Source organism: Chenopodium album, chromosome 13 (assembly GCF_948465745.1).
Source record: "Chenopodium album chromosome 13, dcCheAlbu1.1, whole genome shotgun sequence".
NCBI lineage: Eukaryota > Viridiplantae > Streptophyta > Magnoliopsida > Caryophyllales > Amaranthaceae > Chenopodium > Chenopodium album.
In genome coordinates, this window is record NC_137846.1 from 25,833,908 (window position 1) to 25,849,110 (window position 15,203).

The window sequence follows — 15,203 nt, forward strand, 5'->3', positions numbered from 1 at the left end:
CCAACCAGATCGAGTGGGGAAGAAAGAGAGGGGGGGATATTGGAGAGAGACGGCGGATAGAGGGAGGTTAGGTTAGTGTGTTCTGTTTTATGGCTGGGAGTGTGAGACAGAGAATATTAATAACGGGGTTGAAACATTTCAAAGCACGGGATTTTAAATTTAGTCATGTACGACGCTTTTAACCGGGGCTTAAAAAAGTACTCCAATGATTAAGCGTGTCCATCACCAACATTTTTTATAATGTGCGCCTCTAAATAAGCGTCGTAATAAGCTATTTTTCTACTAGTGATATTGATAAAAAAAATATATCAGCCAACTAAATAAATCATATAAGCTAACTAAGATAACAAATAAGCCAACATAAAAAACATGTAAGATAATAAATAGAGTATATAAGCCAACAAAAAGAACATTTCAGGTTATAACATTTGAGATTTCTGCCAACTTAAATACATGTAAGCCAACAAATAGAGTATATAAGCCAATTGCAAGGACAATATCAACCAAGCGAAAATAAAATCAGACAAGAAATCATATATATAAAAACATATCAGGCAACCAAATAAATCATATAAGTTAAATAAGATAACAAATCAGCCATTTTAAAACCATATAAGCTAACAGACAAAGAATATCAGCAAATAAAGAAAATCATATAAGCCATCAATATTAATAAAAATATATCAGCCAACAAAATAAATCATATAAGTTAACATAGATAACAAATAAGCTAACTTAAAAAACATGTAAGATAACAAATAAAGTATATCAAAAATTAAACAGAAAATATCAGCCACAAAGGGAACATTTCAGGTTATAGCATTTGAGAATTCAGCCAAATTAAAAGCATGTAAGCCAATTAATAGAACATATAAGCCAAATAAATAAAACATATCAGCCAAACAAAAAAGAATTAAAACGACCAAATAGAACATATAAGCCAAATATATAAAACATATCAGCCAACCAAATAAATCATATAAGCTAACTAAAATAACATATCAACCAACTTAAAAACATATAAGCTAACAATTAGTGTATAACAGCTCATAAAGAAGATTATATAATCCATTAATATGTTTATATAAGACAATAAAATACATATATCATTCATCAATATCACTATATACAAGCCATCAAAGAAAATCTTATCATGTTGTATAAAAGATATATAACCCCATACCAAAAATATATCAGCCAATTCATAAAACATTTCAAACGACAAAAAATGTCAAGTAAAACGATCAAAATATCAAGCAAACAAAAGTCAAAGAAACTAAAACATCATACCTAGAATCTGTTTGATTTTTTCTTTTTAAAGTCCCTTTTCGCGCTTCAGATTTTCTGTAAATAAAAATAAATAATCAAAAAACAACATCAAATACATAAATATTTGAACAAAAACCTAATTGAACTTTCTGTACAAAATACGGAATCATCAAAACCTAAAAACAAAAACAAATGCTAAAAATAATAAACAGATACATTAAACTCAATTTCAAATATCGTAAATCGAAAATTCAATTAATAAAACACAAACAAAGAATAAAATGAATCAAAGTTAAAAAAAATAGTGAAAAACCTAAATCAAAACATTTTAAAGTAAGAAATAAAGAAGTTGAAAAAAAAACTGAATACCTAATGTTTGAAAGAGGTAACTCGCCATCATGTTCTTTTGGAACTTTCAATGGTGGATGATTGGCATTTTTCGACCTCATGTTTAACTATTTTCTTTGACGAAAATATTTAATTGAGAAATCTTTCATAAATGAACAACAGAAAAATGTAGAAATTGTAAAAGTGAAGAAGAAAAGAGAGAAGAGTAGTAGAAAAAGAAGAGAAGAAGAATAGTAAATTGCAGAAGTTAAAATGGCGGTTTTTTTAGAATAAGAAAATGGCGGAATAAGGGAAGGAAATAAATGGGCTGAGAGTTGATTTGGGCCTTTTCTAAAAACTTAAAATAATAAAATGGGCCGGGATTTTAACACAGACGCACAAATTGTTGGGTGCGGGCGGACGCACCCAATAGTTTGCGTTTTCTAAAATTAGACACATGTCATGTTGTTATTAAGAAATTTATTATCTCCAAAGTTATAAATGATGTCATCACTTTCTTTTTATTTTATTAAAATTCTGATAAGCTATATTATTATTAGTAACAATTTTTTAAAACAGTATATTCTCTCTAACAATAATAATGTAATTTTTCTTCGAGTACCCCTCTCATCATTGACATCATCTTTTTCTAAAATTAGACACATGTCATGTTGTTATTAAGAAATTTATTATTGTAGGGAATATTTCAAGCCATTAACCCCAAGCTTGAACCCCACTGTGATCATACACTTAAGCATGGTGGCGTCCAAAGGGAAGGAAGCTAGAGCAAAAGAGTCGCCAACAAGTTTTAGGAACTTGTAAACCGTTCACAAGGTGAAGATTACACCCCTCAACGATCCATGAGATCGTCAACTCCAAAAGGTCTTGAACCAAATAGGGTTCGAGGATGAAGGTACAAATCCAACCTAAAAGAGATTGAACCTGCCCTAAATAGGTCTCTACTTCATTCTTCTCGTATTCATGTGCGCTTTCTGACTAACATGCAATCAACAGATTAACCCTAAACCTGTTTATCTATGTTGGTTGAATATTAATGCACAAGAAAACTATTATTGGCGATCACTTGAATTGTAATCATACTAGCTCTAAACAAGATTATTAATTATCTTATTAAGCGTGATTACAAGTACAAATTCCCTTTAAACCTGCAAGAGAGGGCGTGATCAAGCAATAACAATAATATATATCAAGCAACATAATAACCACAATAATCATAATTATCATAATCATAATAACAATCATGTTAAAGCTAAAGCATAATAATAGCAAGATCCTACGCATGATACTAACAAGATTAATAACAAACCCTAGCATGTCACTAAGCAATAAAGATCAAAGCTTTATCCCTAACATGATACTAACATGCTATTGATATAATATTAGAAAGCATAGGAAGCATCGCAGGAATCATAATAAGCATATTTGATATTATAACCTTTTCCCTAAACATGATACTAGAAAGCAATAATAACATCCTAACATGATACTAGGAATCAAACAAATTTAAACATGCTTTCTACAAGAATAGAGCAATAAGATTACATACTTTGATGCCTCGTACCTCTTTCTAATAACAAAATACACGTGTTAGTAACTTCAAGGAAAATATAAATCAAAGAATTAAATCAAATAATTGAAAGAGAGATTAGGGACCAAACCCTCAGAAATTATAACCTTTCACGTCTAGGGCGAAGGCAACTTCGAACTCGGCTAGGTGTATCTAGATCTCGTGAATGCGGAATTTTGTTTGTGAAAAGTTAGAGAGAGTTTAGAGAGAGAATATGAATGATTGAAGATAATTGAATGATTGTAGATGAATAAAAACGGAGGTTTAGGACCCTATTTATAAGAAAACAATCCAGAAATAGGTAGAATTTGATAAGGAATAAAACTCCACGCTGTCGCTGCAAAACCGACCTTGTCGCCAGGCGACAGGGTCTGTCACGTGGCGACAAGCCTGTCGTCTGGCGACATCCTAGATTTCTACGCGCTTTCAACACGGAGTCCACATATGAATCAAAATCAATTTGTAAAGTCCGTATGAAACTGAAATCGTATTTTTCATAAAATAATATTTTATTCCAAATAAAACTTTATCAAAATATAATTATTAATTCTAATTCTATTAGGATTAAAGAGAACCTTCTAGAGAATTCTAGAAGACTATAATCAATTCTAATAACTTTAGGAATAATAATTAACATTGGGCCCTCCCTTAGATCATTGGGCTGCATGTAAAGATCAAACCGGGCCCAGTTTAGTGTTTTGGCCATAACTTCCTCATTACTCATCGGAATTGGGCTTATAATATATCGTTGGAAAGCTCTGTGCAAGAACCATCCAACTACACTATTATTGGACCCTTGTCGTGGACCAAACTAAACTGGATTGGCTGTTTTTCATAAAATAGAGTTATTTTCGAAAATAGAAAGAAAGAATTTAATAAAAACCAACCGCAACACTTGACCTTTCACATTTTCACCTCATTCGATAATCATTCGACGCAAAAGGTATTCATCACTGGGTTTGATTTTGGGGAGACACATTTGGGTGTCTACAGAAGCCCCCACTTTGACTGAGTTTGGAGAAACGCAAGTTTCGAAAACAAAAGTCAAAGTAGCGATAGGGACGGAGAATGATTCAGAACGTTCTGCGATCCTAAATCATTCTTGTAATACCGATACCTGCAAACTAGAGTTAGTTAAAACAGATAAAAGAGTTAAGAAACGCGTATCTTGCACCGTCGAGCACACGTCTCTGAAGTAACCGGTTTGTTGCATTTGTTGAAGACCGCTCTGCTTGTAGCTGCCTCCTATTTCATCGAAGATGACTCTGCTTGTAGTCATTCCTTTCCGCTTGTGACCATCTTCCACATCCTAGGGAACGTCGTCTATCATTGCTGCTACATCTCGAGCTTTTTTTCTTGAATCATAGTGCATGTTGAATCATGGTGCATGTTGAATGAGCTTAGTCAAACGTTGTTTAATATTATCTCTCAAGGTGCAAGGATTAACTCATCCTAGGCTATCTCAATTGTTGACTCAATGATGAAAATATTTGGGTAACTTAGGCACGAAGGCTAAGTACTTCATACTTTGTGATGCAAAGATGAGTGATGAGTGATTTTGACATGACATGCTTCAGTGTTGTGTTAAGATTTCATGACAAAGGGTTCCTAAAGGGAAAGACTATTTGGTCATGTATCTGTGTAGTGTGTGAAAGTGACACTAAAGTTAGGCCGCAAGGGCTAAGTGCGTGGAAAAATATTGAAAAGAGTCCAATGGTGGTGACTCTTAGGCTGGGTAAGCTAATAATGAAAGGATCAAGCCCCCAAGTCTAGCTCTAAATGAATAAGGATGAGCATTGGAGATCCTTTGATATGATCAATATGAATGCATGTTTATTACGGCCGCACCTCGACGTGAGGTTGCCTACGTATCCGTTAGGAATCAGGCTGAACGTAGCTCTAGCCGAACCTCGCACAAGTGTGTATACCTCAAAAAGGTATTTTAAGGGTTGTAACATGGTTAGGCTAAAGGTTTGAAGAAGAGGGGGATAAAGGCTCAACACCCTAGGTAAGCCCCCAAGGTGTGCAACCTTGCTTTTGAACCTTTGTATTTTTTTGCTCGAGTGTTTCTCACTTTTGAACTCTTTTCTTTATATTTTGCGCTCTCTTTTTGCTTTATCATTTTTTCAAATTCAAATCTCTTTTTTATAAGCGTGGGCGATCCCGATCATGCGGTCTATCACTCACTTGGAATTCATGTTTCTCAGGCACGGTACCGAGCACTCGATAAGAGACGCAATCTGAGATGTGTTCATATCAAAGACATGTTCATGTTAAAGACATTGGAACACTTGCCCTTTTGTACACTTTTATCATTTTTGCTTTTTGAATTTTTGAGTTTTATGTAAAATCACTCAAGTTTTCGCTCTTTGTAAATTGCATAAGTTGCACACCATCCCATCCCAAGGTTAGGTAGATATGGGTTGAAAAATGAAAGGTCTATCGTTAGACGAGGCTCAAAGTGGTTTATCAAAAAAAGATTGCATATTTGAATGGTGAAAGGTGATATGATGTGGCTACAAGGGGTGCCTCAAATCATTGGTATATCTTGTGCTTAGTTTGACATGGATTTTTTTTTTTTAATGAATGCAATGCAATGTAATGATCACATGAAAGGAAACAAATGCTCATTTTATTAAAGGGAGAAAAGAAACGTACAAAATAAAAAATCTAAGGAAGAAGGTGCCTATTACTAGACTTATTGGGGAAAGGGAAAATGAAAAAGAAATAGAAAAAGAGGTCATGAAATCTTGTCGTTGAAGCTCGCCTCTTGTCTTGTATTGTTTGCTTTATCATCACTCGCTCTTCTTGCTGGCTGGAGGTATGGGAAGCTTGTTATTATCAATCAAGTATTGGATGGCCTCTTTTAGCTTCCAACAGCTCTCAGTAGTATGACCCCTACCTTGATGGTACTTGTAATGTGAATCGGGGTTCCAACTAGGCAATCTTTTTTCGGGCGCGAGATCTTGAATAGGTCCAATGGGAGTAATGAGTCCCTTGGCATAGAGTCGATCGAAGGCAGCATCATAGCCCATCCCAATGGGGGTGAAGTCTTTCCTTAGTTTCTTAGATCCTTGGTTATCCATGGCTAAGACTTCACTGAGATCAAAGGTACTAACATTGTTACTAGATTGGGCGTTTTCGGAAGAAGAAAGATTGTCGTTCTTCTTTCCTTTCCAGCCACTGTGGTTACTATTGTTAGCAGCTTTTTGTTTTGCGAGGTCATCTTCGATCTCGATGCCTATGTCATAGACGGCCTTGAAAGTATTCAAGTTGTGTTGATATTTTAAGTGCTTTGAATACGTTTCTTGTAGATTTTTGATGAACATCCTCACGAACTCTTTCTCATTAGGCACCTCAACCATCTTTGCAGAAGTTTCCCTCCACTTATTAAGGAAAGAAGTAAAGCCTTCATTCTCTTCTTGTCTCAGCATCTCAAGTTGTCTATAATCAGTTTTGACTTGAATATTACATTTATATCTATCAATGAAAGCGTTTACAATAGCATCCCAAGTAGAGGTTTTCTCCTTATCAAGAGAAAAGTACCATTGCTAACAAACGGTTTCTAAAGATAGGGAAAACACAGAATGAAAAGCTTTCTTGTCTATTCCCTTAATATTCATTACAGTTTCAAAGGCTCTTAAATGAAAATAAGGGTTATCCATTTCTTTGAATTTCGGGATGTCGTTGGCATTGAACTTCTGCGGAAGAAGATCCTTGTCCACCGAGACCCCTTGTGAGCTAATACCTTGCAATCTATAGTCATTGGACAATTTGCCCAAATTTTCCTGGATGAGCTCCATTTGCTGTTATCTCACAGGGTCATTGATTTGGAGAGTCAGATTCTTCAACATTTCAGCAATGTTAGCCACTTGTCCCTTGAGTTCGTTGACTTCTTCTTGACTTGCCATTATCTTCTTAACTTTCCTTTTTCGACCGATTGTCTTATCAAAAAGTTGAATTTGAATAAAGGTGTTGTCTTTGATTAATCGTCCTTCTCTCCTTGACCAAGTACTGTGGAAAGGGAAATTAAGGGATATTCGTTGTTAATTATTCGACTCAACTCTATTCAACATGCAATAGATGGAAGGAAGGTAGGAAGAATGAATATTGTGATATGGGAAAAGCATGTAGAGAATGGAAAGGTGATGTAGATGGAAAGATATGAAAAAATTAGGAATAGAATGTACCCCCAACTCAAATGACGGAAAAAACCGACTCATGCATGAACCTAAGACATGGTCATGGTGACTATATAAAGTGTGTGCTAACACTAGTGAGTTTAGGTGACATGTTAAGACTCTTGTGTATGACCATGGGACTAGGTGCCTAGACTCAATTAATGACTTAACAAATTGATTAAACTGATTAGCAGACTGTTAAATAGACTCATCGTGATGACTCGAGTAAAAATCTGGACTGTCGACGGAACAACAGAACTGTCGTCACAATTTAAAGCTTGTCGCCAGACGATAAACCTGTCGCCAGGCGACAAACAGTAAACTGCGGTGCCACGACCCAAACTCCTGCGCCATTTCTGGAACATTAATCTGGGACTGTTTCCAGTAAGTTTACTCTAAGGGGACATGCCTAAAGTCGTACTAAGTTAGATTAATTATGTCATTGGTCTTTAATTAGTCAAATTATTTAACGGTTATTTCACCAAATGCCACTGAGTAATTTAAAAATTCACCAAATGCCATCGGACTTTTCAGAATTCACCAAATGCCACCCAGTTTTTAAAAAATTCACCGAGTGCCATTAATGACCAACGGCCGTTAACTCCGTTAGTCATTAGGGGTTAATCATGACACATGTCATGATATAATTGGTCAATTTATCTTAATTCATAAAAATTAAAAAAAAACAAAAAATTAAAAAAAAAAAAACAAAACCCCAAAATTTTCCCAGCCACCCTCACCCCACCAAACCCTAGCCCCACCCTTATCTCGTCGGAAAACGGCCGGCCACCACCTTATCATACACCACCCTACATATTAACCTCCACCACACCAGCCCAACACCACGCAAACCACCTACCACAATCCCCTGCTCCCACCAGCACTACACCACCACAGCCCAAACCAGCCATTAATAAGCCCACACTGCTGCTTCACCCCATCAACAACACCAACAGCAGCGACAACAACCATCAACAACAGCAGTTGCAACCACCAGCTCCACCTACAACCTTCACGCAACCACCACCAGCCACAACAACAATAACGATAACAGCAACATCAACAACAACTTCCATCAGCCAACGCCAACAACACAAACTCCCACGCACTCCACCCCTGCTTTCCTTGCAACCACCCCGCAGCAACCAAACCAAACAACACCTCCCAACTCCAATCTCTCATCTTCTCACGCATCCACCAACACCAACAGCCACCTAGCAGCCAACAATTGCAATCCACATTCATAACCCCTAACAAAATTCGAGCCACCCTAACCCCTATCCCATGAAAACCGACCACCCCAACCCCCTCTCCCATGAAAAATCCGACCATCCCTCCTCATCCCTTGCAAAATTCGACCACCCCCTCTCCCATGAATTAATTTGTGTAAAGTTTGTTTTTTTTTTTTGTTGAAATTGGATTAAAACCCAAGTAAATGGCTAATTTTGGGTGTTACGGGTTTCAACAAAAGGGGATAGGATGGGTTACGGTTTTCAAGCGGAATGGGGGATGCGATTTCAGGTGGTGGTCGAGGTGGAGAAAGAGTCGGGACAGGGAGGGGTTGGGGGCCAGTTTAGGGTCGCCGGCGATTGGGATTTGGCGGTGGGTAGCGTTGCGCGCAGGGGAAGGGGATTCAGAAGGTGGTGGCCGGCCGTTTTCCGGCGAGATAAGGGTGGGGCTAGGGTTTGGTGGTGGTGAGGGTGGCTGGGAAAATTTTGGGGTTTTGTTTTTTTTTTTTTTTAATTTTTTGTTTTTTTTTAATTTTTATGAATTAAGATAAATTGACCAATTATATCATGACATGTGTCATGATTAACCCCTAATGACTAACGGAGTTAACGGCCATTGGTCATTAATGGCACTCGGTGAATTTTTTAAAAACTGGGTGGCATTTGGTGAATTCTGAAAAGTCCTATGGCATTTGGTGAATTTTTAAATTACTCAGTGGCATTTGGTGAAATAGCCGATTAATTAATTAATTCATTAATTAGACAAAATCCTTTTTAGTCATTAATTGGTTTATTTAGACTTAAACACAAGTCACACAAACGGTTAGCACATATAAGGTATGCACAAGCAAAGAATGCATAAATAGTCAAGTAGTCACAACATGATGCAATGAGTTTGAGACCTAACCATGGCTCTAGTTCTCTAAAGTTCGGGATATGGGTTAGTCAAAGAGGGTCCATGGTTATGAGTTCGGATGCACCGCGCGGAAGCCTTACCTTTGGAAGGGTAGGCGCGAGTGGATGGGACCCCGCAAGTTAAAAACTTGCTTCCACGGTTTGGTGGATTCACAAACTCGGATGTACCCGTCGTTGCCAGGAGCGTTCGATTGGGTAGATGGAGCGTGAACCCCCAGAGGGTTATGTCCATATGTAGAACACATATGGGTTTCAGAAAAGTGAGAAAAACTCAATCAGGAAGTAGAATCGAGCCAACAGTGCTAGAAATGGTCAAAACAAGAAGGCAGAGTTCTGGCTCGGTATTGGAAGAACTTGGCGCCAGACTACAGGGACTGTCGCCGCAAAAGCGCCTCTGTCGCCAGGCGACAGCCTTGTTTTCTAGGCGCTAGTTCCTACATGCCTCAGCAGGTATCTACGTTCTTAGAATTTTCCAGATTTCGCAGTATTATTTCAATTCTAGTTGTGAAAGATATTTCTCAAATTTCCTACGTGTAAAAATCCTATGTTTTTTACTCATTTCGGATGGTCTATCCAATGAGGACCTTTTTTATGCATATGACAATAATGCTAATCAAATTACGCACATGAAATACTTAGAACTTTTCGAGTCTCATCCACTCATTCTAAATAATTGCCAAAATAGATTTCAGGAATTAAAATAGAAATCCTCTCCAGTGGAGTCGCCAAAAACTATAGGGAATATTACAAGCCATTAACCCCAAGCTTGAACCCCATTGTGATCATACACTTAAGCATGGTGGCGTCCAAAGGGAAGGAAGCTAGAGCAAAAGAGTCGCCAACAAGTTTTAGGAACTTGTAAACCGTTCACAAGGTGAAGATTACACCCCTCAACGATCCATGAGATTGTCAACTCCAAAAGGTCTTGAACCAAATAAGGTTCGGGGATGAAGGTACAAATCCAACCTAACAGAGATTGAACCTGCCCTAAATATATCAAGCAACATAATAACCACAATAATCATAATTATCATAATCATAATAACAATCATGTTAAAGCTAAAGCATAATAATAGCAAGATCCTACGCATGATACTAACAAGATTAATAACAAACCCTAGCATGTCACTAAGCAATAAAGATCAAAGCTTTATCCCTAACATGATACTAACATGCTATTGATATAATATTAGAAAGCATAGGAAGCATCGCAGGAATCATAATAAGCATATTTGATATTATAACCTTTTCCCTAAACATGATACTAGAAAGCAATAATAACATCCTAACATGATACTAGGAATCAAACAAATTTAAACATGCTTTCTACAAGAATAGAGCAATAAGATTACATACTTTGATGCCTCGTACCTCTTTCTAATAACAAAATACACGTGTTAGTAACTTCAAGGAAAATATAAATCAAAGAATTAAATCAAATAATTGAAAGAGAGATTAGGGACCAAACCCTCAGAAATTATAACCTTTCACGTCTAGGGCGAAGGCAAATTCGAACTCGGCTAGGTGTATCTAGATCTCGTGAATGCGGAATTTTGTTTGTGAAAAGTTAGAGAGAGTTTAGAGAGAGAATATGAATGATTGAAGATAATTGAATGATTGTAGATGAATAAAAACGGAGGTTTAGGACCCTATTTATAAGAAAACAATCCGGAAATAGGTAGAATTTGATAAGGAATAAAACTCCATGCTGTCGCTGCAAAATCGACCATGTCGCCAGGTGACAGGGTCTGTCGCGCGGCGACAGGCCTGTCGTCTGGCGACATCCTAGATTTCTACGCGCTTTCAACACGGAGTCCACATATGAATCAAAATCAATTTGTAAAGAAAGAATTTAATAAAAACCAACCGCAACACTTGACCTTTCACACTTTCACCTCATTCGATAATCATTCGACGCAAAAGGTATTCATCACTGGGTTTGGTTTTGGGGAGACACATTTGGGTGTCTACAATTATCTCCAAAGTTATAAATGTTGTCATCACTTTTTTTTATTTTATTAAAATTCTGATAAGCGATATTATTATTAGTATCGATTTTCGAAAAACATTCTATTCTCTCTAACAATAATAATGTAATTTTTCTTCGCCGAGTACCCCTCTCATCATTTAATTATTCAGCGTGCTCTATTCTTTTTTAATATTTGATGTATTATTTGTTTTGAGAATTTTTTATTTTTAATTTTGGTATTACAAAAATAAACAAATTTTTAAAAAATTATTTGTTCAAACCGTGCATTGCACAAGACTAATCTACGGAGTAGTTTTTACTGTATTCATAGGAAAGGAATGGAATAGGTGGTACTGAAATGCAGAGGCGTTGTCGTGAATTTTCTAATTGGGTTGAGAATAATGGTATTATAGACCTGGGGTGTTTAGGTCTAGCCCACATGTGGTTTTGAGGGAACTCTCCAGTGACTTTTAAATCGGCAAGACTGGATAGGGGTTTGGCCAACGAAGATTAGAGACTCAAATTTTATGAAGTGGCTGCGCGAAACCTTCCTAAAGCTATGTCAGATAACTGTCCGATCCTTATTAGTACTACGCGTTTCGCCCCTTTACCTGTAGCTATTAAGCCTTTTCGTTTTCAAGCGGCGTGGCTTAATCATCAGATTTTTTTTTTTTTTTAACTTTATTTATAGTCACTGGAAGTGTGAGGCCCTAACCCCCTTGTTCCTTTCTAGTTTGCAAGTCAACTGCCGACTTGGAATAAGGAGAAGTTTTATAATATATTTAAGAAGAAATCGGAGTTGTAGGCAAGAATTGAAGGCATTCAGAGAGAGCTAGCTGCTGGCCATCAACAACATCTAATTAAATTAGAGGCAAAGTTATGAAGAGAAATGGAGGAAGTCCTCAATGATGAAGAGATGTTATGGTTTCAAAAATCTCGTATGGATGCTATTTGTGATGGAGATAGAAATACGAGATACTTTCATATCTCCACTGTTATTCGTCGAAGGAGAAATAAAATTGAAACTTTAAAGAATGACAACGGGGATTGGGAGATGGATCCAAAAAAGTTCAAGCTATGGTGATGAATTATTGGAAAGAATTGTTTCAAGAAGAGAATTCAAACCATGGTTCGTACCAGCTCTTGTGGGATTCTTTTCCTCGTATGAAAGAAGCAGACTTTGAAAAAATTACTAGGCATTTTAGTGTTGCTGAGGTTCTTATTGCATTTAAGGATATGAAACCGTACAAGGCTCCAGGACCCGATGGTTTCCAACCGATCTTGTTACTTTAGAAGAATACTACAAGAGGGGGAGTGAATTGTAGTTTGGGAGAAATTAGCTAACTTTTTGCGAAATTAATAAAACTAAGCTAAAAGAACTTGAAAGTCATACAAAGAAATTTTACGTAGAAAATTTCTTAGCCCTAACAAGAAGAAAAACCACGACCACTTGGGATTTTAGGAAAGATTCTTCACTAGAATAGGGAAATCAACCTATTACAAGCTAAAGACTTTATCTTCAAGTTCCTCAATGAACTTGAAGTTCCCGGCAGTAAGTCCCTCTACTCACTACTCTTCTGTTCTCTTTCTCTTCTCTCTCTTTCTCTTCCGACTTTTCTTAGAGTTCACTCAAACTCCCAATCCCTAATTACAACTCGTGAAAGAAAATACTCTAATGAAAGTAATTAAGAAAGTTAACAACTTAAAGTAGAATGCGACTCTTGACTCTTTAGAAAACAAAGTAAATAAAAAAATATGATTGAGCAAGGGTTAAGTTTTTCCAGAAATTAACTGCAGTATTTATAGAAAAACTTGGCTTAAAGAAAACGCCATTACCTCCTCCACTTACGCCACTACTGTTGCATATCAACGCCACTCAACTCCACCACTTCCAGTACTTTAGTCGTGTCCTAAAACCCAGGGCACGTTAAACTACATAACAAGTAGTTTCCTTGTTTAGTGGGAGACTTAATCAAACACCAGTGGCGCAAGTATAGGAAGTTAGTTGCAATCTTTTTGAAAGATATTTTTCGAAAAATAAAAAGATATTTACTTAAATATCAAAACAGAAAAGATATTTTTTCAAAAACTGATTTTCCTATAATTAAGCAACCATAAAATTCTATCTTTAAACTCAATTCAAATCACATTCTACTAGCCATCAACTTCTAATTATTTTCACTTACACAAAATCTAAAACATAAAATATTCTAGACTTTATAGTTCCCTTGGAAGTCTCTGCTCCGAGCCTTCATTCTCCAGCTTATACTCCAAAGCTCCTGTTCCTCCAAAGGAACACTACAACAAGTCTTTTGGTTCTTTAGGCTCTTGTTCCTTTACCTCGAATGAACCTGTAACTTGTCAAACAAACTACACAACTTATCAAGGCATTAGTCCATTTATTTGACTTGTGTTATCATCAAAACATCAAGGCAACAAATCTTCTATCAGAAGTTTTGGGATTTGGTTCATCCTAATGTTGTTCGACTAGTGCATGATGTGCTTGAGGGGAGGGATTTCCCAGATGGTTTGAATGATGCTCACCTTGTAATTATACAGAAAGTTGAGGTGCCAGAGAAAGCTAACCAATTTAGACCTATTGGTCTATGTAATATTGTGTATAAATTGGTCACTAACGCTATTGTGAATAGGCTTAAACCGATCCTCCCAGAGTTGATTTCACCTACTCAGTGCAGCTTTGTTCCGAAAAGGCAAATTACTAATAATGTGATCATTTTTCAAGAGATGCTTCATACTATGAGGTACAAGCAAGCGAAAAAGGGGCTTATGGCGGTGAAGATCGATTTCGAAAAAGCATATGATTGACTTTGATGGAGTTTCATACGTGAGTCTTTAATGGAATAATTAATACTCCCCCAACATTTGGTAGACATCACTATGAAGTGTGTTTCTTCGGCAAGGTTGAGTATTTTATGGAATGGTGAACCAATGGAGTACTTTAATTCGTCTCGTAGTATTCGGCAAGGCGACCCTTTATCTCCGTATTTGTATGTCATATGTATGGAGAGGTTAGCTCATCTAATTGAAAGTGAAGTGCAAGTGGGTAATTGGAAACCGGTTCGAGCTAGTCGGAATGGACCAAGTATTTCTAACCTTGCTTTTGCGGATGACTTAATTCTATTTGGAGAAGCTTTGGTGGAACAAGCAAAGATTATTCAAAGCTGCCTTGATCAGTTTTGCAAAGCTTCTGGCAGTAGGGTGAGTGTTGATAAATCCCGAATTTTTTCCTCTCATAATACTAATCATGGTGTACGCTCGGCTATTAGAGATGAGTTACACATGGAGGAAACTAATGACTTTGGCAAGTACTTGGGAGTCCCTACCATCAACGGACGCATGTCGAAAAGGGAGTACCAATACTTGGTGGATAAAATCAATGGTAAATTAGCGAGGTGGAAAACCAAAACACTTTCTATAGTTGGCCGAGCCACGTTGATCCAATCTACTTTGAATTCAATTCCCATGTATACGATGCAGTCAACAAAGTTACCACGCTCAACTTGTGATGCCATAGACAGAAAATCTCGAAGCTTTCTTTGGGGAGAGTTGGAGGGTAAGAGGAAGACTCATATGGTTTAATGGGAAAAAGTCAGCTCCCCCAAGCTTGAAGGAGGTTTAAATATCAAGCCTATGAGGCATATAAATTCAGCATTCTTGGCTGAATTGGGCTGGCGATTGTTAGCTGAACTGTCGGCTCTCTGGTC